Here is a 25,311-nt window from a genome sequence, read left to right as displayed (position 1 = left end):
CAACTCACTAGTTATTATAGGCACGACTTTTATTTTTCGCATGCTCCAAATTCTTCCTATTTCAAATTTTAAGGGATTGTATTTTTTTTTTGTCATTGTTCCTCATTTCTTGTGATCCTGGAATCAAACGGGCATGATAGATCGATATGTAACCAACTTGACTTTTCCTTACCTATAATCTTTATGTCTGGTCTATTATTTTCTAACTCCTTGTCTGTTTGAATAGGAAAGTTCCACAAAATCTTACATTTCTCCGACTCCAGTACTCTTTGTTCTTGATGATTGTACCATGTGTTTCCAGCTTCAAGGCCCTATTTCTGGCACAGTTGCTCAGCAACAACAGTTCCTTCAGAAAAGGGAATTTCTTTGACCACGTGACTGGGCGGGAAGATGGTGGCGCCTAGGTATCTGGATAAAGCAGAAGTTATAGTAGCGCTACATGATAACAACTGAAAAGAAAAATTACATCGGGTTGTACGAAGACGATTTCAAAAGTCGCTATGCTTACCACCTATCTCCTTTCCGGGACATGGATAAAAATCAAGCCGCTAAGCTGGTTAGCCACTTATGGGATTTGAAGACCAACGCCGCGCGTCAAACAATCAAGTGGAATATCGTTCAAAAATCCATTCCATATTGATAAAAATGTAAGTTATGCATGACTGAAAAATCGTATATGTTTTTATCTAAGAATTCCACCACACTGCTATATTCCAAATCAGAAATTTTCCTCAAATGCAAACATATGGACAGATAATTTGTGGCGAATTGAAGAACACGATCTTCTCCGGACTGAGTAGGTGTATCGTAGATTTTATACCCCTTCCATTGATTCCACACCATCAAGCATTACGGCCTTACGGTTAAAGAAGGCATAACACTAATACTTCTTCTTTTCTTCTTTTTCCTTTCTTATTCCAACTTTTTATCATTCCGCCTTTTTCACCCACCTTCACCTCGTTTTCTTTTTTTTCATGATTTCTCTTGCTTCATTGTCCTAATTTGTAACTTCTATAGGCCATGTGCCCAGAACCCGGAGAGTACTTGGAAACACTACGCGTGTTTTAAAACCTCCCTAGATATTTTATGCAAAGTATGAAACAATTAGTAGCTTATAACTAAATATTGCATACATTAAACGATATTTATCACCCATCAGATGGAGTACATTTTTTGTTCATTTTACTAAGAGAGAAAAGTGAACTATATATATATATATATATATACATACACACACGCACACACGCACGCACGCACGCACACACACACACACACCCACACACACACACACATAGCAATAATAAATCTCTGAGATGTAAACAGTAGCAGCACGACATCACGAAGTATGTTTGCCACCGAAATGTGGCTGACCCATATGGGACGATGCTACTGTAGTTTATAGCCCCAGGAAGACATCTCCTCCAGCTGGCTAACGCAAATTCTGATCGGGCACAGACAGTGTGTCATTAGCCACCTGGAGAAGATGTCTTCCTGGGGCTATAAACTACAGTAGCATCGTCCCATATGGGTCAGCCACATTTAGGTGGCAACCATACTTCACGGTATATGTATATGCATATATGTTTATGTGCTGTCATATTTGTGTATTCATTAGATGCAGTATCATACACTCTTATAGAAATGCGCCGTCTGATTTAAAAGCAGCTTAACACACTCAGCAGTCATAGCTCACTTCGAAGATCTATGTCAGTAAACTTACTCAGGTTACTGAAACATGACTTCTAGTTGTGCGAGTGTGAGAAATTACTTGCTCACCGTAATACAATAAAATAAGCTATTGTAATTATTTACGTAGCGCCTATTTCCGTTTATTTTCTCTTCTCCTATACATTTGTGTTTGCATGTGTACGTGTGTGTGTATATGAGTGTGTGTGTGAAACAGATGGAGAGAGAGAAATGCATATCTATGTGCGTGCATTGCATGTCTATCAGTGTATGCGTGTATGTATGTATGTATGTATGTATGTATGTATGTATGTATGGATATATATATATATATATATATATATATATATATATATATATATATATATATATATATATATATATATATATATATATATATATATATATATATATATATATATATATATATATATTCAGTGGTCTTGTAGCAGCGACAGGATGTTCGATTAAAGAATTCTGAGGTGAAGAGGATACCTCACAGAGAAGAAATTTTGCCCTTTGCTTTCGGAATATTACAGAAAATTTGATATTAGAAGTGGTATGTGGGAAATATGAATGGGAGTCAGCAATTAACTGTTATAACAGCACCAGGAATAGTTTTGTGTTAAAATATATACATAAAAAAGGAAAATTTGTTGTTAATTCCTTTTAATCTCTGTTTTGAGAATGCAAGAGGACGTTGTATATAGATATCGATCTATATTGTTTCTTGAAATTGTTACACATTAAATGACTGTAAGATTCCCCCACTCCCGATGCTTTCATCACTCAAGTGACTGACTGGGTGTGTCGCGGATTTGGCGCTCCTGCTATTTGTTGTTACATGTTCTATCATCAGCATTGACTCTACCAAGATTTAAATGCCCTGCGCTAATTCTATAAGCACTGTTGACTCTTATTCATAGACTCCTCGATCTTATGTGCCTCTAAGTCTTAGATATCAACATCGCTATATTTTCTTGTTTAACAAGAACTTTTTCTCTCCTTTTTATATTTGTGTAGCATAACATTTTAAAGTGATTGCAATGTATATGAACTAAAGATTTCATTCGAAGCCGGCAAAAGATTATTTCGAACTTGACAAAACTTCAAACTTAACATAAACAAATATTAACGTCACACAAACAAGAATCGAACCAAACGTATTTACTCGGCGATGCTAACATTTAAACTACAGTGATATTTCTTCAGAATGTAATATTATATTCTTCTTTGGCTTAGAGCGATTCTCTTTTTAATTCTTAAAGTATTTGTACATATGTCAAAAGCAACCGAAAGCCTGAAGCCCTTCAGTGTTAACGTCTGCTTTACACAAGTTACTGCTATATGAATTACAGCATAGATAAAAAAAAACATGCTCTATATCATTTTTGTTTTTGTTTTTCGGGAAAAGCATAGAAATCGATAAGACCACTTGTATCATAGTCTTTAAGCTCAATCTGGATACTGTATTAGGGCCATGTCAGGATACAACCTTCAAAGGCTTCTAATCGATCATATCGACCAAGTTGTCACTACAGTTCAAGTCGTTAATTTATTACAGTCTGAGTGGCCAAGAAGTATGCATCGCAACCACGTGGTTTACCTTTCAGTCCCACAGTGAGGCACCTTGAGAAACTTGGGCATATGTCTTCTACAATCACCCAGGATAAAAAAAATACATTTCGAAGGATATTGGTTCGCGAAAGAACAATCATGTGAACCAGTCGTACCTGTATTTTTCCTGGCTCTCTTCTTTCCTCCGCTTCTTGCTTATTTTTCATCTCCCTCCGGTTTCTCCTGGGTTTTACACTTTGTATTTGAAGACGGACTGTATCCGAAATATTATACATTTTACTCTTTCCATAAACATCAATCAAATAATCTCTTGTACATTTGTATAATGAATTTTGTTTTGTATTTGTATTTCTTTATATATATATATATATATATATATATATATATATATATATATATATATATATATATATATATATATATATATGCAGACAGTAAAATCTATTTGCCAACGTAAAGTGGCAGTCCTGATTAGAAAGAAATGATGATATGGAGCAGCTTCTCGAGAACAACTAACTTTCTGAGGACAACCGAAAGAGCATGCCTAGATACAGAGTCGAAAGCTTTAGTTAGATATACAAAAGAAACAGAAAGGTCTCGGTTGTGCTCACGAGCCTTTTCTTGCAGTTGCCTTAGGCTAAAATGTCATATCCACCGTGCCTCTACTACACAGAGATTCAGGCAAGACTAAGCTTTAGTCCGTTTAAGATAAGGATCTTCCCGGTAAAAAAAATTGGGAGATATCTCTATGTCTCATTCACAATTGTTGCCTTTGTGCTTATAAAGATGGACAATGGAAGCATCTTTAAACTCCTGCGGGACTGATCTTGATTCTCAGATTAACGAGAAGAGTTCATATAACTTGTTCAGCAGGAGATTGCAACCACATTTATATATCTCGGTTGGTATGACATCGTTCCCAGACGACTTTCCATTCGTGGGCTGTTTTATGGCCTTTCGTAATTCAGGATTTGATGGAAAAAATGACAGTTCCTCCAGGACAGGCCTCTATGGTGGGTTGTTGATCAGTTCTTCAACAATAGTTGAGTCCATATTCAAAACATTTGAAAATTCTCAGCCCAACGCTTCGTGATCTTTTTATCTGTCAGAAGATTACCCGCAGTTGAAAGTATGGGAGTTGAGCCACCAGACACAGGTCCAAAAACATCCTTTAAATTTCGGTAGAATGACTTGGAGTCACATCTGTCCGCAGCATCCTGCAACTCTTGTGCCTTCTTTTGCCACCATATCTGTTTCATTTGCCTCAGTTTCTCAATGGAGAAAGAACCTGTTACGTGGACATCTTCTCTTATGGAAGACCTCCCAGTTATGTAATCAATGGTTTCAAATGTTTTGATTGCGGATGCTTCAGGTAGTTTTGTGGTGGTTGTGAAGCTAGAAAATATTAATGGTAATCAAAGCCCATACTTATTGAAAACCAATACCAGCAGATAGCCGTTTGAATTTATCTTGCCAACACCATGCTTCCCTATTACGTCATCTCATATGGATGTATCACAACTCACGCGTGCATTGAAATCATCAAGGAGAAAAAGTTTATCATGGATGGGCACACCTCTCAACTAGCTGAGTAGGACAGAGTACAACTGCTCTTTAATCACTTCATCTGAGTTCATGGTTCGAGCGTACTGCTGAAACTATATGCATATTTACTTTTGCCAATGCAGATACGCAATGACATGAGTCTTTCACTAATGCCAACAGGCAGAGATTCAAGATGCTTCACCCGGATTATTCCGAATAGCAAACCAAACACCTACCTCTTTCTTTATTTCACGAGGCTTACCCATACAGAAAAAAGTGTATCCATCATCATCATCTTCCAGTAGCTGACACAGTCCGCTAATATGTTTTCTGAAAGAGCTACTATTCTAATATTTTTTTCCTTCAAGACATGAGCAATCAAAGTGGTCCTACGTTCTATGTTTTTTTTTGCTGTCCTGAAGAGTTCTCATATTCCAAGATGCAATAAAAAGGTTTTCTCTTTTCGGTTTGCTTAATTTTCTGGTGCAGATTTCGATGCTCATCATTTGCACCTAATAACAAGGAGCAATGCGAATAAGCAATTTTTAGGTCGTATTTTCTTGACCCCCGCCTCCATAGGAGGAAGGCAGTGCCATCCTAAACAGGACTGTTTTGCTGTGAAAGGAGAACACGAATTGCACAATTACCTGCAGATGTTGTGTAAAGCGGTCATCTACCTTTTACTACCTATGTACGATGTTCAAGCTAAGAACTTCTCGTGACACACTTTACCTGTTCATGTCACTGTTTCTTCATTGTTATATGGGTGTTTTTAGTGTTGGGATGAGAGGTACACTCGCTCCATCAAAACATGATGGTGGTATTTTCTACTAGTGCTCATCAACCACAAACCTGGTTTATATCAGAGTTTTCCTTCTCCTAGACGGGTTGTCCTCACCATGGCTAAGGAGGCACATCTGCCTCATACACGCACACATATGTATGTATGTATGTATGTATGTATGTGTGAAGGTGTGTGTGTATGTATGTGTGTATGTATATATATGTATGTATAAATGTAGGTGTGTGTGTATGTATGTATGTATGTATGTATGTACGTAGATGTGTATGAATAAATGTAAGTGAAAATAACATCGATAAATGGAGAATTTATCGTATTTGTTATTTAATATATATCTGTTCACTTATTAATCAAGAATCACAATTGTAAAAGCGCTTATACTGTCATTTTAGCTATTTTTTTTACTTCAAAATTCTAATTAAAATTTCTAATCCTATTGCATGTTATTTATTAAAGACTAACTTAATTCTACTAACATCATGCCAAAACGTTGATCCTGATATGAATGTTATTTAGAACAAGTGTGTACAAATAACACCAAGATTTTTGTTTTTGCAGAATATTAACAAGCAAATGTTAAAAAAAAAGAGAGAAAGAAATAAAGGCAGCAGTTCATATTACTTGCTGGTGGACAGAACATACTTGACATAAGTTGTAATAATATAGTTACTTTCACTAACAGGTTTTCTGAATGTTCTGTATAGTTTGTGAGTAGCTGAATACTGTGAAATCTGTAAATTGTTCTATGGTATGGGTATGGGGTATTTAATTCGGTTCAGATTAATTGCTGGTGGACAGAATTTAAATGAACTTATTAATATTGGTTGGATCATCTAAAAGTTCTCATGGTTTCTGAGGAAAGAAAGTGAAAAATGTGAAGGAAGAGTTGATATAATTTCAAACACAAACGAAAAGAGGTTAACTATATTTAATTATAAAAAAATCAGTTAGTGTAGCTATGGTTTCATAGCGGTTGCTGGGCAGAGTTGCGGCTGATTAAAAGCACCGTATACATGCACTTTCTCAATTCAAATCCTACTGAGACTGAGTTTTACCTTTGCTGATGTACCTTTTTCGGGGTCAATAAAGTACGTGCTAGCCGGACAGGTATTCCATCAACCAAAGTTTGACAGCTTCTACGCGATTCCTCTTTCTTAAAATATTTTTTTATCGCATAGTCAGGATATATACTTACATATCGATAGAGGGATGCTCTGCACAGTTGTTCAAACTCTTTCAAATAACACCTAAATCCCCTAGTCATACGCCACACTCTCTTAACTGAATATAGCCCTGCATATATTGTCTCTCGAGCAAATATAGAATGGTTACAGTTTGAACACTCCTTTGACGACAAGTGAACACATTAAGAGCTGCCTAGAACCTAAACAACAATAAAAAATTATCTAATGCCCGATTTATCCAACTAATTAGGCCCCAAGTTTGAGAATTTTTAAGCAACTTGAAATGAACGTTAGAAGATCCGTTTCGTTCTTTACATTTCATCAGAATATGTTTAAGTCTTCGTCTCGATTTGCCGAGGGATACAAGCAAAAGCTACTTTTTAAAATGTAGTCAATACTGTAAACGCATATTGAAATGTAAAAATTGTGAAACCGATTGGTTTGATATTTATTCCGAGCTGCCGAAAAGGCAACACGACCTATGACTATATACATATGAATACAGGCGTGTATTTTTGACTGTTTTATTATTCATTTTAATTATGTTTCATTTAACTCTCACTGTATTGCTACTGTAGCTATCTATGTTATTCTGCTTGTCACAATATATATGTGAATGCTACGCTTTAAACAATCGTTCCTGCGGAAACATACTCGGACGTAACGCTTTCTAAACACAAACCGAAGAAAAAAACCAAACCAAAAACCAAAAATGTAATGGAAATTTTTAACATAGTGAAATAATGTTATGAAGATCAAAACATGTACACCAACACAAATAAAAATAATAATTATACGTGGAAATTCCACGGGATGTGCGAATTCATGAAATTAAGTGTGTGTGTGTGTGTGTAAGTGCGTGTGTGTGTGTGTGTGTATGTGCATGTGTGTATGTGCGTGTGTGTGTATGTGCGTGTGTGTGTATGTGCGTGTGTGTGTATGTGTGTTTATATATCTACTACATAGGTTACATATATTATATCATGCCTTGACACTGTGTGAACGGAGGACCCTGTTGATAGACTATATAGAAATTATTAGACCCTGTTCTTGATAGCTACAAGATTTATTTGTGATGGAAACAGATTGGCGGCTTGTTTCCCTGGAATTGGTCTAATTTGCCCTGTTTATATATTAACTCTCTCTCTCTCTCTCTCTCTCTCTCTCTCTCCCTCTCTCTCTCTCCCCCCCTCTCTCTCTCTCTCTCTCTCTCTCCCTCTCTCTCTCTCCCCCCCTCTCTCTCTCTCTCTCTCTCTCTCTCTCTCTCTCTCTCTCTCTCTCTCCTTGTTTCTTTCAGTGTTCCTTTCTGTGGAAGAGCGTAGGCTCGAAACGTTAAAGACTTTTTCACTTCCCGAGCGTTATGCTAATACATCTGTTTGTTGCCTACAGCACCTGTCTTCGTCTTTTGTTGTTTTTTTTTGTGAGTTCTCCCTATATATATATATATATATATATATATATATATATATATACACTTATATTCATACATAGATACAGTTAATAGATGCCCGTCATTTGATGACGAAAATTCAGTTGTTTGACAAATTTAATTACCTGCTCCTGAATAAACGTGTAACCAGACGAGCATTCCACAGACACGTGTATCCTTAAAATAATTCTCAGGCAGAATCATTAGATGACAAAGTTGTTTCTTTTAAATTACAGGTGCAAACCTCACGACTACCCCTACTCAGTTTCTGTCTATACAATTTTACTCAATAGGTATAGGGTAATCAGAGGCTATAGAAATTGCCATTTGCTCAAGATACCATGCACTGGAGTCAAATCTGGAAAACAAACCTCTTATCCATTCGGTCATACTGCCCTACATACATAAATACATACATATATACATACATCAGCGAAAAAGAAAGTACCCAAGCTGAACTATTGAGGAATCTACAGGTACTACATCCTAATTACAAGATTAGGTTTATACCTATAATTATGTAACACACTGCCTAAGTACCAATCTTGAGAAATTAAGCTTCTCAAAACAACAAAAGAGAAAGCTGATTCGAAGTGTACATATCCAAGCAATCACTGGAACTGTAAAGTTCGATAAAACTTTCCAGAAGTTTATCATTCAAATATATATGAGCATGTCTAGACCTGCAAGTATATACATACATACATACATACATACATACATATGTACGTGTGAGTGTGTTTTTAGAATAATTTATAGTTATGAAATAATTTTATCTTACTTTCTTCTTCAGTTCTATATTTAAGAGATGAGGAATTATGTACATTATTTACATTGTTTACATTTGACGGATATTTGTCCTCATCTTGTTTGTTACTAACACAATGTTTCCGCTGATATACCTTTCAGCCTTCATTAGGTGTCTTGGGGAAATTTCGAAAATGGGTTCGCATTCCTAAGGTATTTTTCGATGTTGTTGTTGTTGTTGTTGTTGTTATTATTTTTATTATTATTATTATTATTATTATTATTATTATTATTATTATTATTATTATTATTATTATTATTATTATTATTATTATTATCTTTGCACAGCTTCTAACGCTGGAGATGTACTACAGTGTCAGCTCTCCACTACCAGTGCACTAAGGTAACACCTCTTATTTTTCAAGCACTTTCCGGAGTATTCGAGCTGTTCCAGGCAGTGATGTTTTCTGCAAGTGCTCCACCCTTATTGCAGCCCCAAATTGTTCCACGTACTTCTCGAGATTTTTACTCACTGTTCCCAGGGTTCCGACAATTATTGGTACTACTGCTATCTTTTTCATCGGCCACAACTGTTTAACTTCCCAAGCTAACCTGTCATATCTCACGACTTTTCTTTCTTCCTTATTCAGGTCACTACCTGGAATCGAACTCTGAATCTTGGGGTTAGTAGCCGGCGATCTTAACTACTTTGCCATATGGCCGTGGGCCAACGAGCATATGACGTAGAATTTGATAAGCTCAGAAAATATAAAGATTTGCTAATGGAAATCGAAAAGATGTGACATCTCAAGACAATTACAATACCAGTGATTGTAGGAGCACTTGTAATGATAAAAAAAAGGAACTGAAAATTATTTAAGAATGATCCCTGACTTACCATCCATACAAGAAGTGCAAACAATTTAACCGACGAATAGTCAAGAAGGAAGGCGAAAAGATAGATAGTTATAACCCTCTCAAGTGCGAGATATTAGAATATTAGTGTGCTGGGGCTATGGAAAATGAAGGTAAAGATAGTGACAATTTTGGGGGAACCTTGAGAATATTATGAGAAGGCATGAAGTGGAATATAAAGGAAATTAGAATAGGGTACTCAGTAGAACTGACACAAAAGGTTTGCCTCCTTGGCACGGCCAGAATAATCAGGAAAGTATTAGGTAGCTGAAAAGAACGGATAGCATGGTACCGTAGGCTGCAGGTAGTAAGACCGCTACGCGTGCAAGACTCCAGGAGCTCCAACAAAACCTGTAATAATGAGAAAATAATAAGAAGAATAGCTTCAAATTTTGCCATAAGGGCAACAGTTTTGGGGGAGGGAATGAGTCGATTACATCGAGTCCTGTGTTTCACTAGTACTTATTTCATCGACGCCGAGTAGTAGTAGTAGTAGTAGTAGTAGTAGTAGTAGTAGTAGTAGTAGTAGTGGCAGTAGAATCAGTAGCAGCAGTAAGGACTTGTAATAACAGCAGTACCAATAGCGGCGTCAGCAGCAGCAGCAGCAGTAGCAGTAGCAGTAGTAGTAGTAGTAGTAGTAGTAGTAGTAGTAGTAGTAGTAGTAGTAGTAGTAGTAGTTACCTTTTGGTGCGTATTTGTGTCATACAAATTTAATTTCCTTCTTTCTCTGAGTGCTCTTTTTTTGCGCTAAATTGTCCTGTCTTTTTCTGAGCGTGCCTTCTTTCTGTGTCGCAGAACAAGAATGAAAGTTAGATAGATAGATAGATAGATAGATAGATAGATAGATAGATAGATAGATAGATAGATAGATAGATAGATAGATTTATTAGCCACACAGGGCTCAACATAGATTGGACAAATACAATGTAGAGTTTTTCTTTTCGAGGGGACGAGAAAAAATGGGGATAACGATCAAAAGATATCGAAAACGTTTGGGGTATGTAAAAAAAAAAAAAAAAAAAAACATCCCAAGAAATGGGGAGGTTATCCGTGGAAAGAAAAACCTACGAAAAGACCACGGTAACCTCGGGCATTAATGTGACTAATTGAAAAAATTTATTTACGAAATTAATGCAAGTAACGCTCTGCTTAAAAAGAATAGAAACAAAGAGTTACTTACCGTTCGAAAGTTCGGTTGTTTTTTCCTTTGAATGTTCGTTAAGGAGGCTGCTGTAAAGTTTCTTGGCTAAATATTTTTGGCATCCCCCTACCGCATTAGGGTAGAGGGATTTTAAAGTGTGGTGTAATGTTGGCGTGATATGGTAAATTTTTATATGATTAGGTGGCGTCGTGTATGGGTGGTTGTTTGTTTTGATGTTGTTTTTTGTTATGTTTGTTTTTGTATTTCTGTAGTTCATTAATTCTGTGTTTGTAGTGTCTATTGCTGTGAGCATGTTTTCTGTATGTGTTCTTGTGGCGTTGATGTTGTTTGTGGTATGTTTGGAGACGATGGTTTCGGGAGATGTATATCTCCCTGCTCTGTCGGTGTTTGCATTTGGTTTGGTTCTTTTTTTACTCCTTTTCCTCCGCCCTTTCTGAGCTATTTGCCACTCACTACTGCTACTTTCGTCCTCGGACGATTCTTCTGAGGAATCCGAAGGGGGTAAGGGCATGTCGTGTGCTTGTGTGTTTGTTTGTGAAGTGGGTGCGTTGTTGATGGTTGTTGATTATCTGCTTGTGGTGTATGTGATGTGAGAGAAAGGGAATTAGTTTTTGTATTGTCTTTTGCTTTTACAGTTTCCTTAGTTCTTGTAGTTGTTGTTTGTGTTTTTTCGGGTACATTTGTTGGTGTAGGCGGGTTTGGTTTGTGGGATTCTTCTGTCTTGCTCCTTTTGCTCGTTCTTTGTGTTGGTTGTGGTGTGGGTAGTAGGGGTCCTTTTTTGGCTGTTTTTCCTTCTTGTTTTTTGTTATCTGTTGCTGTTGGGCAATCTTGTTTGAGGTGCCCTTCGATGCCACACAGGTAGCATCGAGGCCTTCTACCTTCTACCACAACGTAGAGGGTGTGGCCGTCTGGCAGCTCAATTTGAGTTGGAATTTCTTTTGATTCTTCCTGTGTAATCTGTAACAGGACATCGATTTTTTTTCCATTCCAGTCTTCCTGCTTTAATGCAGTAGTTTCTAGAATGTTTATATTTCCTTCCATGTTATAACAAATCGCTGATAACAGGCATTGTGGTTCCACTTCTGGAGGGACATTTTTTATCGATACTTTGGTTACCCTTTGTCCAAGGTACGTGGGCACCAATATTATATGTTCGGAACGAAGAGTCAGCGTGGATAACTCTTTCGATTTCTCTTCGCTGTCAAATCTAACTTGCACGCTGGCGAAACTGTTTGACCAGTTTATGTATTTCTTGTGGGCCAATATAGGATACAAACACTGTTCAATAATTTCTGTTGTTGGTTGCTCTGGTTTTCTTGTTTTTGTGTTCAAAATTTTGTATGTGATAGTTTGTTTTTGTACATCATGAATGATTTTTTGAGGTATTTTTAATTTTAGTTTTGGTCCTTGTTTGCTTAATAGTTTTTTTGTTTCTTGAATTTCTTTTGTTGTGAAGTGCAAAATTGTTTTTTTTTTGTCTGAGTGCATCAGCAAAGTTTGTTCTTTTGTTGTTGTCGTCGCTGGTGGTGGTGGTGTCGGTAGCTGTGGAGACTGCTGTAGTAGCAGAGACTTTGGTCGTGGTTGGTTTTGATGCACTGTTGTTGCTGTTGTTGTTGTTGTTGCTGCTGCTGCTGCTGCAGTTGCCGGTGGTGATCGTAGCAGACATAGCTTTCATATTGGTGGTGGTGGTGGTGGTGAGAGGGCTGTCAATATGTGCGGTTGCTGTTTTGATGACGTTCTTAGAAATTTCTTTTGTGTGCGCGTGCGGTTTTCATTCTTTTTCTTCTCTAGCGTTCCAAGGCTAGGGAAGTGATGTTCGAAGAACGGACTGGAACAGCGTTCCAAAACAATGTTTCTCGACATTTTTCCAAATGCCGAGAAAAAATTTATATTTTGACGGAGCTGGAACTGCCCCTAGGAGCCAATTCCTCCCTTCGAAAAAATACACAAATGAAGCTTGGGTGCTTCGCACAGATTATAAGAAAAATTTTTAAACAAATGTGGGTAATATAAGGTCAAAAACGGTTTACCTCTGCAGCCGATGTGACAGCACGTCCGTCAGAAGAGATAGATAGATAGATAGATAGATAGGTTTCTTTATTAGCCACACAGGGCTCAACACAGAGGGGACAAAATACAAATGTAGAGTTTTTCTTTTCGAGGGGGTCGAAAACAAAGCAGAAAAAAAAACAAAAGTGGGGACAACGATGAAAAAAAAAAAAAAAAAAAAAAAAAAAAAAAAAAAACATCGCAAAACGTTTGGGGTATTTACAAAAAATACGAAATAATACAAAAAAATCCCAATAAATGGGGAGGTTATCCGTGGAAAGAAAAACCTACGAAAAGACCACGGTAACCTCGGTCTTTAGCGTCACAGTTTGTTAAATAAAATTTCTTTGTTTACAAAATTTTAAAACGTTTTATAGAATCATGGTCAAGGTGGCTTCGTCATTTATACGTGCCATTCTTGCTACATGTATCCATCTTTTTTCGAAACATTTGCTAGACAACACTTGCCTCTCTACTCTCACCTTCCTTTTCAAGTGATACTTGAAAAAGTTGATGAGAGATTGACCAGAGAGAAAAGTATTTGTCTCTAATCCTTTCAGACGCGTCCACCAGATGCATTCTTTGGCCATAGCCACAAGTACGATAAATACAGCTCTTCCTTCCCGTTTAAAGGAAGGAGGCGTGACGATATTGACGATAGACTCGGTTGATAAACCGACTCGTCCCACACGCGACAGCAGTCGTTCGACATAAGCCCACAGCTCCGAAATGGTTGGACACTGCACGAGTGCGTGCAGAACGGTTTCATCGCTCTGACCGCATTTCGGGCAGGTCGGCCCCGCATTTCGCGAGCCGTGTCTATAGAGCTTATCCCGAACGGGTAGCGCCTCTCGGTAACACTGCCAGGCCAGGGATCTCTGGAAGTTGTCCATAGGTCCCGGCTCGAAAGTCGTCCTGAACAGGCGGGTCAGGTATTCCTCGTCGACGCCCAGGTTCGCCCCGAGATCGTCGTCGTACCTGCCCTCCACTAATCCCCTATAGAATGACTTCGTTGTGATGCAGCCGCTCAAGGTCGACCCGGGACGGCAAAGTTGTTGCAGAGCAACGCGACACTCACGGTGCCATTCGCCATTCCTCGGCCTCTTTTTGATCCACGACTGCAGCTCGGTCATGGAGACGAGCTGCGGGAAAGCGCGTCGCACAAACGGCGACCACACCTGCTCACCGTCGTCTACGTAGAGCCGGAGATGTCGCAGTCTCAGCGCATGTCTGCGCATCATCAACCACGGCATGCCCAGCCCTCCTTTCAGCGGGTGTTGGCAACAAACGGATCGCCTCACCATCGGAACGCTTCCTTTCCACAAAAAGCGGAAGAGGGTTCGCTCCATTTCGGTGATGGCGCGATCGGGACAAGGCACGACGGTCAGGCGGTATTCGATGACGGACGCGATGTACGCGTTCGCCACCTCCGCCCGACCTTTTAGGGACAGCTTCCTCTCGGACCATTGCCGGCAGAGAGTGGCCACCCTACTCGTTATCTCGTCCCAGTTCTTCTCCGTTTGCAGGTCCGGACCGAACCAGACTCCGAGCAACTTGACCGGACCGTCCGTCCAGCGTCCCACGACTGAGGCGCTGCCGGACGGTATGGGCTTGCTTCTCCAGGTGCCGAGCAGCAAACCCACCGACTTATCCCGGTTGATTTTCGCTCCCGTCACCGCTTCGTAGTCTTTCAGCGTCTCGCCGACAAGCGCGATGTGCTCGTGGCTAGACGCTATGACGGTGACGTCGTCCGCGTATGCCGACACGCTCGTCCCGCACCCCAGTTCTCGCGGGATGCCCCTCAGCGTCGCCAGCTTCCGCAGTAGTGGCTCGAGAGTCAATACGTACAGGAGCGGCGACAGGGGGCATCCCTGACGAACCAAACGTGCAATGTCGAAGGGTCCCGATAGACGTCCATTGACGCGAACAACCGAACGGATGCCTGTGTACAAGGCAGCCATCCAGCCGCGGAAAACGGGACCGAAGCCGGCCACTTCGAGGACGGCCTCCAAGTATCGATGGTCTAGCCTATCGAAAGCTTTCGATTGATCCAAATTGATCAGGGCCCCACCCATGCCAGGTTCCTTAACTACCCTCTCTATGATGTAGCGCATCAGATGGAGGTTGTCATGGATGCTCCGGCCCGGCACGGCGCACGTCTGCTCCGTGCCGACCAGTTTCTCGATGACAAGCGCCAACCGCTTGGCTAACACCTTGGCCAAAATTTTCATGTCTGCATTGAGCAGAGTGATGGGCCTAAAGTTATCTATGGCGTCCCCCTTGTTTGGATCTTTCTTCAGCAGCGTTACCGCTCCTCGGCTCACAAAACCGGGAATGCTCCCATTCTGCTGCCAGTTGCAGTACACGGCCGCCAAGACGTCTCCAAACAAGTCTGGCATACAGTTGTAAAGCTCGTAGGGCAGACCATCCAAACCCGGAGATTTGTCCGTCGAGCAACCCGCCATCGCGTCCCTCACCTCCTCCGCCGTGATGACCCCTTCGCAGCACTCCGCCTCTCTTGCCGAGAGTCGTGGCAAGCTGTGCAGGTAGGCACTAAAGTCCACCCTGCCTTCTCGCTCGCCACTCCTCCCGAACAGTCGGGCAAAATGCCGCTGAAACGCCTCGCACATCTTGCTCGGCTCGAGCAATTCGCGCCCCTGTTCGTCTACCAGAGACCGGATGGTGGCTCTGTTACCCCGCTGCGCCTCCGCCACCCGGGCCTCTCGTGCGGCTCCAACACCTTCATTCCTCAGAGCACGCATCCTTGCCCTGACAGCACACCCTTCGTGTTTAGCATTGAAGTGTTGGTCGAGGGCCAACCTCGCCGCTAAAACGTAGGATGCGATGCCACTTCGCAATGCCTCTTCTAACTTTATCACTAGCTCCCCCTCTACTCTGTTCCTCTCTACAGCTAGTGCCCTGCTATACCTTATTGCTTCCGCCCTTACTGCTCTCTTGAGGGCAAACCACCATTTGTTGTTGACGATGGCTCCCGTCAAAGCCCTCTTTACTAACGTGCTAATCCGGTCTCTGAAAACCTGTCTCGACGTGAAAGACGCGTTTAGTTTCCAGTAACCGGGACCCTGCCTATGTGCCTTATCTAAGTCTAGCGTACACGTCACAGGTTTGTGATCCGTGTAGCTGACTATGTGGAACTGTGGACATCCTAAACTATCTCTATCTCTTGTCCTACACACTATCCTATTTAGATACGATCTCGACGACCCAATGCGGTTGCTCCAAGTCCACGTTGGCACATTTGGGTGGTCGAGTCGGTACCTGTCAGACAACTGGAAGCGTCTGAGCAGGTCTATGAGGCCTTTGCATCCCCTTCTAGTTTTGTCACTCCCCACGTAGTCTAGATGCGTGTCCAAGGTAGCATTCCAATCCCCCACTAAATGTAAGGGACGAGACGTTCCCAGGAATACTTCTAGACGTCGAAAGAAGTCCGACCGACCTGTTAAAGGAGGCACATAAACTGCCAGCAACCGAAAAGCGCCTCCATCGCTGCCGTCCACATCTAGGACAACCAGTCTACCCTCCAGGTCCGTAAATATCGTCTTTATTTGGAGATCCAGACTCTTGCGAAAAGGAACCGCCGTGCCACTACCGCCCATCCTCGGCAGACAGGGAGAAAAATAAATGTTAAACTGTCCGCCAAACATGGACTTTAGGGCCCGCGGTTCATGGAGTCTGGTCTCACTAATGGCTATGATATCCAAATTGTGTGACTTGATGTCATTTAAGAGGTACCCTTGTTTCCAAGGCGACCCCAAGCCACGCACGTTCACACAGCCAATCTTCACCATGATTCTATTTATACGTGTGCTTTAAAGCACAAAACAAAAGAACAGACTGTTACTTACCGTTAGAAAGTTTTGTTTCCTCCTTGGATTTTTCACCAAGGAGGCTATTGTACAATTTCTTGCACAAATATTTCTGGAATCCCCCTACCGAGTTGGGGTAGATGGATTTTATTGTGTTGTGTAATGCTGGTGTTACATGAATAATTTTAATGTGTTTTGGCGGTGTTGTACGTGGGTGGTTGTTGGTTTTGATATCGTTATTTGTGATGTTTGTTTTAGAGTTGATGTAATTCATCAACTCTGTGTTTGTACTGTCTATTGCTGTTAGCATTGTTTTTTTTATATTACTATTGGTGTTAGTAGTATTTTCGGGAGATGTGAATCTCCCTGCTTTGTTTGTGTTTGCATTTTGTTTTGTTTTCTTCTTACTGCGCTTCCTCTTTCCTTTCGTAGCTATTTTCCACTCCTCCCCACTCACTTCATCGGATGATGGGAGATCTGAGGAGTCAGAAAGAGGTAACGGCAAATTTTGTGCGTCTGTGTGTGTTTCTGTGAGTGTTTGTGTTGCTGTTTTTATTGATGTTGGCTGCTTGTTATTTGTGTGTGGTGTATGTGATATGGGGGAGGGAGAGGCAGTCTTGGAATTTTCTTTTTTTTCTTCTGTTTTTGCAGTTTCTGTTGTCTTTTCTGTTGTGGTTATTGCTGATATTTCTGTTGTTGTTTTTTGTGTTGCTTGTGGTGTTGGTAGTAAGGTTTTTCTGTTGGGGTATTTGGTAGTTGCTTCTGTTGTTGTTGTTGTTGTTTTTGTTTAGCGGCCAGAGGGCAGTCCTTTTTCAGATGTGCTTCACTGTTGCGAGGTCGCCTGCCCTCTACCACCACATACAGCTTGTGGTCCTCTGCCAATCTAATGTTTGGAGGAATTTTCTGTGAAGCCTCCTCCGTGATGTGGAGAAGGATTTCCAGATTTTTCCCTCCCCAGTTCTTTTCCTCTCCGACCGTAATCTCCAAAATATTTGCCTCCTCCATTTCCAGGCATACGGCCGATATCAGCCATTGGGTGTCCACCTCCGATGGCACATTTTTTATCATAACTTTGGTCACTCTCTGTCCTAGATAACTCGGTATCATTACCAAGTCATCTGTGCGGAGAGAGAGTGTCGAAAATTGTTTAGCTAAATTTTCATCCAGAAATCTCACTTGCACCGTTCCAAATTTTCTTCCCCAGGTGACATGATTTTGATAAGGCCAAATTTTTCTAAGACAAACTTCAATTTTATCTGTGCTAACATTTTCTACACGTCTGTTTTTTGTGTTTACCAGTTTATAAATGATGCACTTTTGTTTTTCATTTCTATAATATCTTTTGGTATGTTTATTCTGACATCATCTCCTTCTTTCGTAAGAAGGGATTTTGTGTCTTTTATTTGTTTTTGTGTGAATGTCACTATTGTTCTTTTTTCCTTTAGAGCATTTGCGAAATTTGTTTTTGTTGTGCTGGCGGACATGTTCTTCTGAATATTTTTGTTTATGTTGGTGTATGTACTGCCTGGTTCAAAGGTGGTGGTAGTGGCAGCAGAGTTTGTTGAACAGGTGATGGTGTCATTGCTGACGGCCGATAACTTTACGTCTTTGTTGTTGCTGTTGTTGTTGTTGTTGTTGTTGTCGTCGTTGTTGTTGTTGTTGTTGTTGTTGTTGTTGTCGTTGTTGTTAGTGGTGGTGATGATGGCGTCAGCAGCAATGGTGCTTACGTCAGAGACATTTGTGACTGTTTTTACGCATGATTTTGTAACCTTGGTTACAGTTTTGTTTTTGTTGTTGTTGGTGGTGGTGGTGGTGGTGAGAGGGCTGTTAGTAGCTGTAATCACAGTCTTTGTGACGTTTACAGCAACTGCGTTCCTGTCACTGTATGAGCACGCGCTACTCTGTTCTTTTTTCTCTTCTGGCATCTGAAGCCTCGGGAAATGCTTGTCAAAAGAACAAGACAAGCGTTCCAAAATTATGTTTCTCGACATTTTTCAAATGTCAAGAAGGAAATTTTTGTATTTTGCTAGGGCCGAAACTGCCCCTGGGGGTCAATTCCTGCCCTTGAAAATACACACAAATGAAGCCTGGTGCTTCGCAACAAAATTATTTAAAAATTCCAACAAAATGTGGACAATAAAAGGTCAAATAAACGTTTACCTTCGCAGCCGATGTGACAGCACGTCCGTGAGAAGAGATAGATAGATAGATAGATAGATAGATAGATAGATAGATAGATAGATAGATAGATAGACTGATAGATAGATAGATAGATAGATAGATAGATAGATAGATAGATAGATAGATAGACTGATAGATAGATAGATAGATAGATAGATAGATAGATACAGAGAGTGGGACAGAGAGAGAATGTGGATGTGTGTGCGTGTGTGTGTGTGTGTGCGTGTGTGTGTGTGTGTGTGTGTGTGTGTGCGCGCGTGCGCGCGATCCTTCAGTGCCTAAAATTTACACCAAATGAGCTTTAGCGCCCAAATAGCTGTGCCAAATCTCGGTATCAAAACATTTGTTTTCAGTCATTGAATTTCATTAAAAACACAGAATTAATCAAATATACTGCCCACACTACAATATAAGAGTAATTTATTATAGATGATTTACTCTTACACTCTTCAAGTAAATTCACATAAAAGCAGTAAATTTCATTTTTTCATTATATTTTTGTTAATTCGTTTCCGTTCTGTACATCACATTGCTCGTTTCAAATCCGCCAACTTTGGTTTCTTAGGAGTGTTTGTGTTTCCTGATAGATGAGAAAATGCTGCTCGCTCCTATTCCTACCACCTTCCATTTGTTAGAGGAACAGAGTTTGATATCTTGAGTGGTCGCCGACGGCCAGTTACAATGCAATATAGCTGATTCTGAAAGTGAATGAAGGAAGAATTGACTCCAGAACTTGACTGGTACTTTCACATCCGACGCCCTAACAATTCTGCCAGCCAACCAACTTATTTTCCTATTATAGAATCTCTTTATTCTATTTTATTTATTCATTTTTTATAGGAAACAACATTTACTCACACATTACAGGCATTTTTACAATTTCCAATGATAGCAATTCTATATCCAGTCATTCGGAAGTAGTGTCTCCTACAGAAATATATTTAGAAAAGATAATGTCAGGTAAAACGTTAGCTGGCAGCAATAGTCAGAAACTTCATCATTCTTCGATAACTTACACTTGTTACCTCTCACTTCCCTTTCTTTTCGTTTTGTCTTTTTTCTCTTTCTTCTTTCTTCTCTTCTTTCTCCTTCTTCACCTCTCCTTCCTTTCTATTTCTACATTATATATTACAATATTGGTTTCATATTTTGGCGAAGGCCAGCAACCTTTGGGGACGGGGTAAGTCAATTATACATACCTCAGCTCTTGACTGGTATTCATTTAACCAACTTCGAAAGGATGAAAGACAAAGTCGACCTCTGCAGAATTTGAACCTGTACTCGAGAGAAATGCCGTTGAATATTTTGTCCGGCGTGCTAACGACACTGGCAACTTGTAACCTTAATTATATATTACAATGTCGCTATTCAACTGTAATAATCATTAATACGGATAAAACGAATCGATTACTTGGGGTTTCAGTAACTAAAATCATTCATTAACGGGTCTTCATCACAGTTTTTTGTTAGTAGCTAAGAGTTTTTCTAGCACTCAACTAATATGCACCCACGAAAGAATGAAATGCAAAGTCAAACTCAGCCAAATTTGAGATCAAATCGAAATTTTGGAAACTACATCTGGCTCACACGTTCCGTAACAGCATCCTCTCTGTACACAGTACATAACTTCTTACAGGTTTGAGACGCATGAGGTTCCGATAATATTCGTTCTGAGTCACTTTTCCAGGGTGATCTCAAGCACACAAAATACAACCTGTTTGGTTGCAAGTTCGTGTCAAACTACATTAGAGTGACAAGTTTCTAACGCGTGCGCATGTGCAAAGGACAGACTAGAGCGCTTGAAATTTAGTGTCGACTGAAACTGAACAGAGGTTTTGGCCGACCCTGTATCTGGTTATTAATGAAGATAATAATTGTTATGTATGTATGTTATTATTGAGCTTTATTACATGATTTCTTGCTAATAGAGAAAGAGCCGGTTTCTAACCTAGACTCAAGGTTCCTTCATTGGAGTTTCAACATCAACAACAAGGTTTTATTGTATGTATGTATGTATGTATGTATGTATGTATGTATGTATGTCTATAGATTTGTTTGTTTTGTTTCATGCATGTATTCTCATGCCGGGCGAAATGCTTAGCGGTATTTCGTCTGCTGTCACGTTCTGAATTCAAATTCCGCCGAGGTCGACTTTGCCTTTCATCCTTTCGGGGTCAATTAAATTAGTACCAGTTACGCACTGGAGCTGATGTAAACGACTTAATCCCTTTGTCTGTCCTTGTTTGTCCCCCTCTATGTTTAACCCCCTGTGGGCAATAAAGAAATACATATATATTTAAATGATAAACTTTTGGAAAGTTTTACAGATTTTTACAGTTCCAGTGATGGATTGGATCTTTAATCTTCGAATTAACTTTCTCCTTTCTGGTTTTGAGAAGCCTAATTTCTCAAGATTGGTATTTAGGCAGTGTGTTACATGTATGTATGTATGTATGTATGTATGTATGTATGTATGCTATTATTCAGTTTTATTTCAAGAATTTTTTGGCATTAGAGAAAGAGCCGGGCTCTGACCACTAAATCCAAGGTTCCTTCATTGGAATTTCAGCAACATCAGCTTTGATGGGTATTAAATATCCATCAACTGGGTATTTGTGTATATATGTGTGATGTGTGGAGTATTTGGAGTCTGTGCATGTGTAGATTTGCATGTTTGTTTTATGTATATATAGTTGCACTAATGGATTGAATTTGTAGTCTTCGAATTAACTTTAATGTTTCTCGTTTTGAGAAACCTAATTTCTCAAGATCGGTACTTAGGCAGTGCATGTATGTACGTACACATACATGCTTGCATGTATATATTTACAGTCAATCTGAGTGGGATTTAAACACATATTGTAATGGAGAATGACTATTACCACATGATATTTTGTCTGATGCTCTACCGATTCTGCTATAAGGATTAAAAGAAAGCCATTGTAGTTATAAACAATGACTAAACATACACTAGGATCGGATTCCTTTTCTGAATATGGCATATTATCTCTGATTATAGTGAATCAGTGTATAATGGCACCAGATGGCAAGATACATTTCTTGTTTATATTTGAGTCACTTTTCTTCTTTTCGCTCTACTCATGGCCTACTTAAATACAGCGAGTGGTATCAGGTGCACGTTGTTATTATACTTGGTATAAAATACAATGTAGTTGATCTTCTTCTTCTTCTTCTTCTTCTTCTTCTTCTTCTTCTTCTTCTTCTTCTTCTTCTTCTTCTTCTTCTTCTTCTTCTTCTTCTTCTTCTTCTTCTTCTTCTTCTTCTTCTTCTTTCTGATTTGTTTAAACAATATTCAAGAAGCTGACTACTTGTCGAGTCATTCTGTAATTACTATTCTTAACTCTGTTCAGCTGGAGTATTATAATAGGAAAATATTGCGGCAGCTTCCATCTAGTTAGCTTACATGACAGAATTTTTACCTCGTGAAAGCAGAAACAGTCCCTTTAGCTATTTAATATTAGTATCAGATAACACAAGAAGAATCTAATAAATAAAGCAGCAAAGTAAGAAGAAAGTTATCATTTTACTTGCTGCCTGAACACTAGTTGTGAACAAGTAGGAGAGTAGTCTATTTTGAGAAACACTCAGTACTAAAGTTATCATTCTAACCCTAGAATAAATGTTGTGCACGTGACCAAAAGGTGGTTTACAATCCAATTTATGCATTACCTTGTTTGTAATTATATAGTACTAACAAGTTCCAGTTTGATATTATTTACTGCATTAAATAAGTTATTTTCCTTAGGAATAATATCGATAATTTTTCCAGAAATCTAACCATCTATGCATTTAATATTATTTTACCTGTTATATGTGCTCGAGTATCATATAATTAGCAACTTTAACTACGGGACGACATCGAAGACATAATCGAATTATTTACCGAAAAGAAACAATTTCTAGTCTTGCGCTTAAAACAAACTTAAAGTGTGTAATGAAATTGAAGGTATAATTGAATATTTTAGCATAATAAAGCAATGAAATGAAGATTTATAAGTTAACTTGTTTAAATGATGTTATGCAGAACAATTCAAAAAGGTATCATTTGAGAAAACTATTTATCCAACAATCAAAATTAATATATCTGTAAATTACAAATTAAAAGAACTCCACGTATTCCAGCAATAAAGAAGAATGATATAAGAGTAAATTTTCCGTCTCCACAATTTTATCATTGTATCGTTTGCAAAAAGTTCTATTTCATAAAACAATTACACTCCATGTTTAGACACTGCTCTGGTTGTTGTTGGCACTCCGTCGCTTACGACGTCGTGGGTTCCAGTTGATCCGATCAACGGAACAGCCTGCTCGTGAAATCAACGTACAAGTGGCTGATCACTCCACAGACACGTGTACCGTTAACGTAGTTTTCAGGGATATTCAACGTGACACAGTTGACCCTTTGAATTACAGGCACAACAGAAACAGGAGGTAAGAGTGAGAGAAAGTTATGGTGAAAGAGTACAGCAGGGTTCACCACCATCCCCTGCCGGAGCCTCGGGTGTTTTCGCTCAATAAACACTCACAACGCCCGCTCTGGTAATCGAAACCGCGATCCTATGACCACGAGTCCGCTGCCCTAACCACTGGGGCATTACGCCTCCACTACTGCTCTGATAAAAGCTATTAAATATACAGTCAAGATGGTTAAGCTTATTTTATTAGTTGAATCTGTTTAGCTGCTCTCTGCCTTGTAAATTGAATCTGTTTACTCACTACCTCGTAAGATATATTTTCATCTAATTATCCTAAGAGTACTTTATACAACTAAAAATGATATTAGGTTGCATGCTATTTTCTTAAACCATTTAAACAAAGCAGAGCACAAAACCTTTCTAGACTTTTATTGAGGAATATCTAAGATTGGAAAAAAAGAAAATTAGATTCTAAAATCCATTTTTCTTTCTGGCGTAATGTTTATTGTAAGAAGGAAAATGGTTTTTCTTATGCTAATTTGTACATCCAACTTAACTTGGGTTTGCTATGAAAACACTATAAACTGTAGTAGTCGTCCTGAAAAATCATCTTATGTAGATGCATTGTACTAAAAAGTCTACATCATACTGACAGACGAACTTCGTCAGCACCGGCTTATATGGAACTATTGTATCACATGATTTCAGTATGCTTTCGCATCATCAGTAATTGGTTGTTTGATGAAATTTGGTCTCGAGCCGTATCAACTTTTTCGAGTTTCCTTTAGAAAGGAAAGTGAGGTGATCTCTTTAGAAAGCGGGGTGCTCTCTCCCAGTAAATTTGTTGAAAGGTGGGTGAATGTGGGATGGTCTGAGCAAGTGGACCTCCACTAAGCACGCACTTAAAAGTTGAAATTTACGGATGGAGAGAAGAGCACTTAATATGCGATAGCTAAAGAGCAGCATGACTCGGGATTTATTGTGTTCCTTAGTTACTCCAAGATGGTGTTCCCCACAATTGGGGTATTATGTAGTTTATATTTTATTGTTAAGTGCTAGTGTTTTTTTCTTGTACATACGTGTAAAACCTTACCGCCCCCTGTTCTGTATCGCCAATTTTGTTTTGCATTATTATTATTATTATTATCATTATTATTATTTGGGGAGAGAGAAGTGCATGCCATTGAAGTGACACTGGGGTACAAATATACGAAGCCCATAATACCCATCATGACTATCTGTCTGATAAGGGTACACCAGGCACATGCATCACAACCATATATGCGCGACATGGTGATCTCATATCAAGATAAACAGCGCATGAGCTCGCAGTTGGGGCCCAGTTAGAATTTTCTTCAGGTCGAGTAGCCCGTCCCACTCAAAATGTCCCTGAATGAGGTTTGTTTAGGGATGTTGAGCAAAACACCCATATTTCCAAAGGTGCAATATTCAAACCCCAAAGAATTCCTCTCAACACATGGCTATGATGCTCCCCCACTTTATTATTATTATTATTAATATTATTAATATTATTATTATTACTATTATTATTATTATTATTATTATTATTATTATTATTAATAATAATAATAATAATAATAATAATAATAATAATAATAATAATAATAATAATAATAATAATAATAATAATAATAATAATAATAATAAAGTGAGCTGGCAGAGTCGTTAGAACGCCAGTCGAAATGCTTAGTGGTATTTCGTCTGCCGCTACGTTCTGAGATCAAATGCCGCCGAGATCGACTTTGCCTT

This window comes from Octopus bimaculoides, chromosome 1 (assembly GCF_046866305.1).
Source record: "Octopus bimaculoides isolate indiv1 chromosome 1, ASM4686630v1, whole genome shotgun sequence".
In the NCBI taxonomy this organism is placed as follows: Eukaryota; Metazoa; Mollusca; class Cephalopoda; order Octopoda; family Octopodidae; genus Octopus; species Octopus bimaculoides.
The sequence above is the reverse complement of the archived record's forward strand: the minus strand, read 5'-3'. Positions refer to the sequence as shown.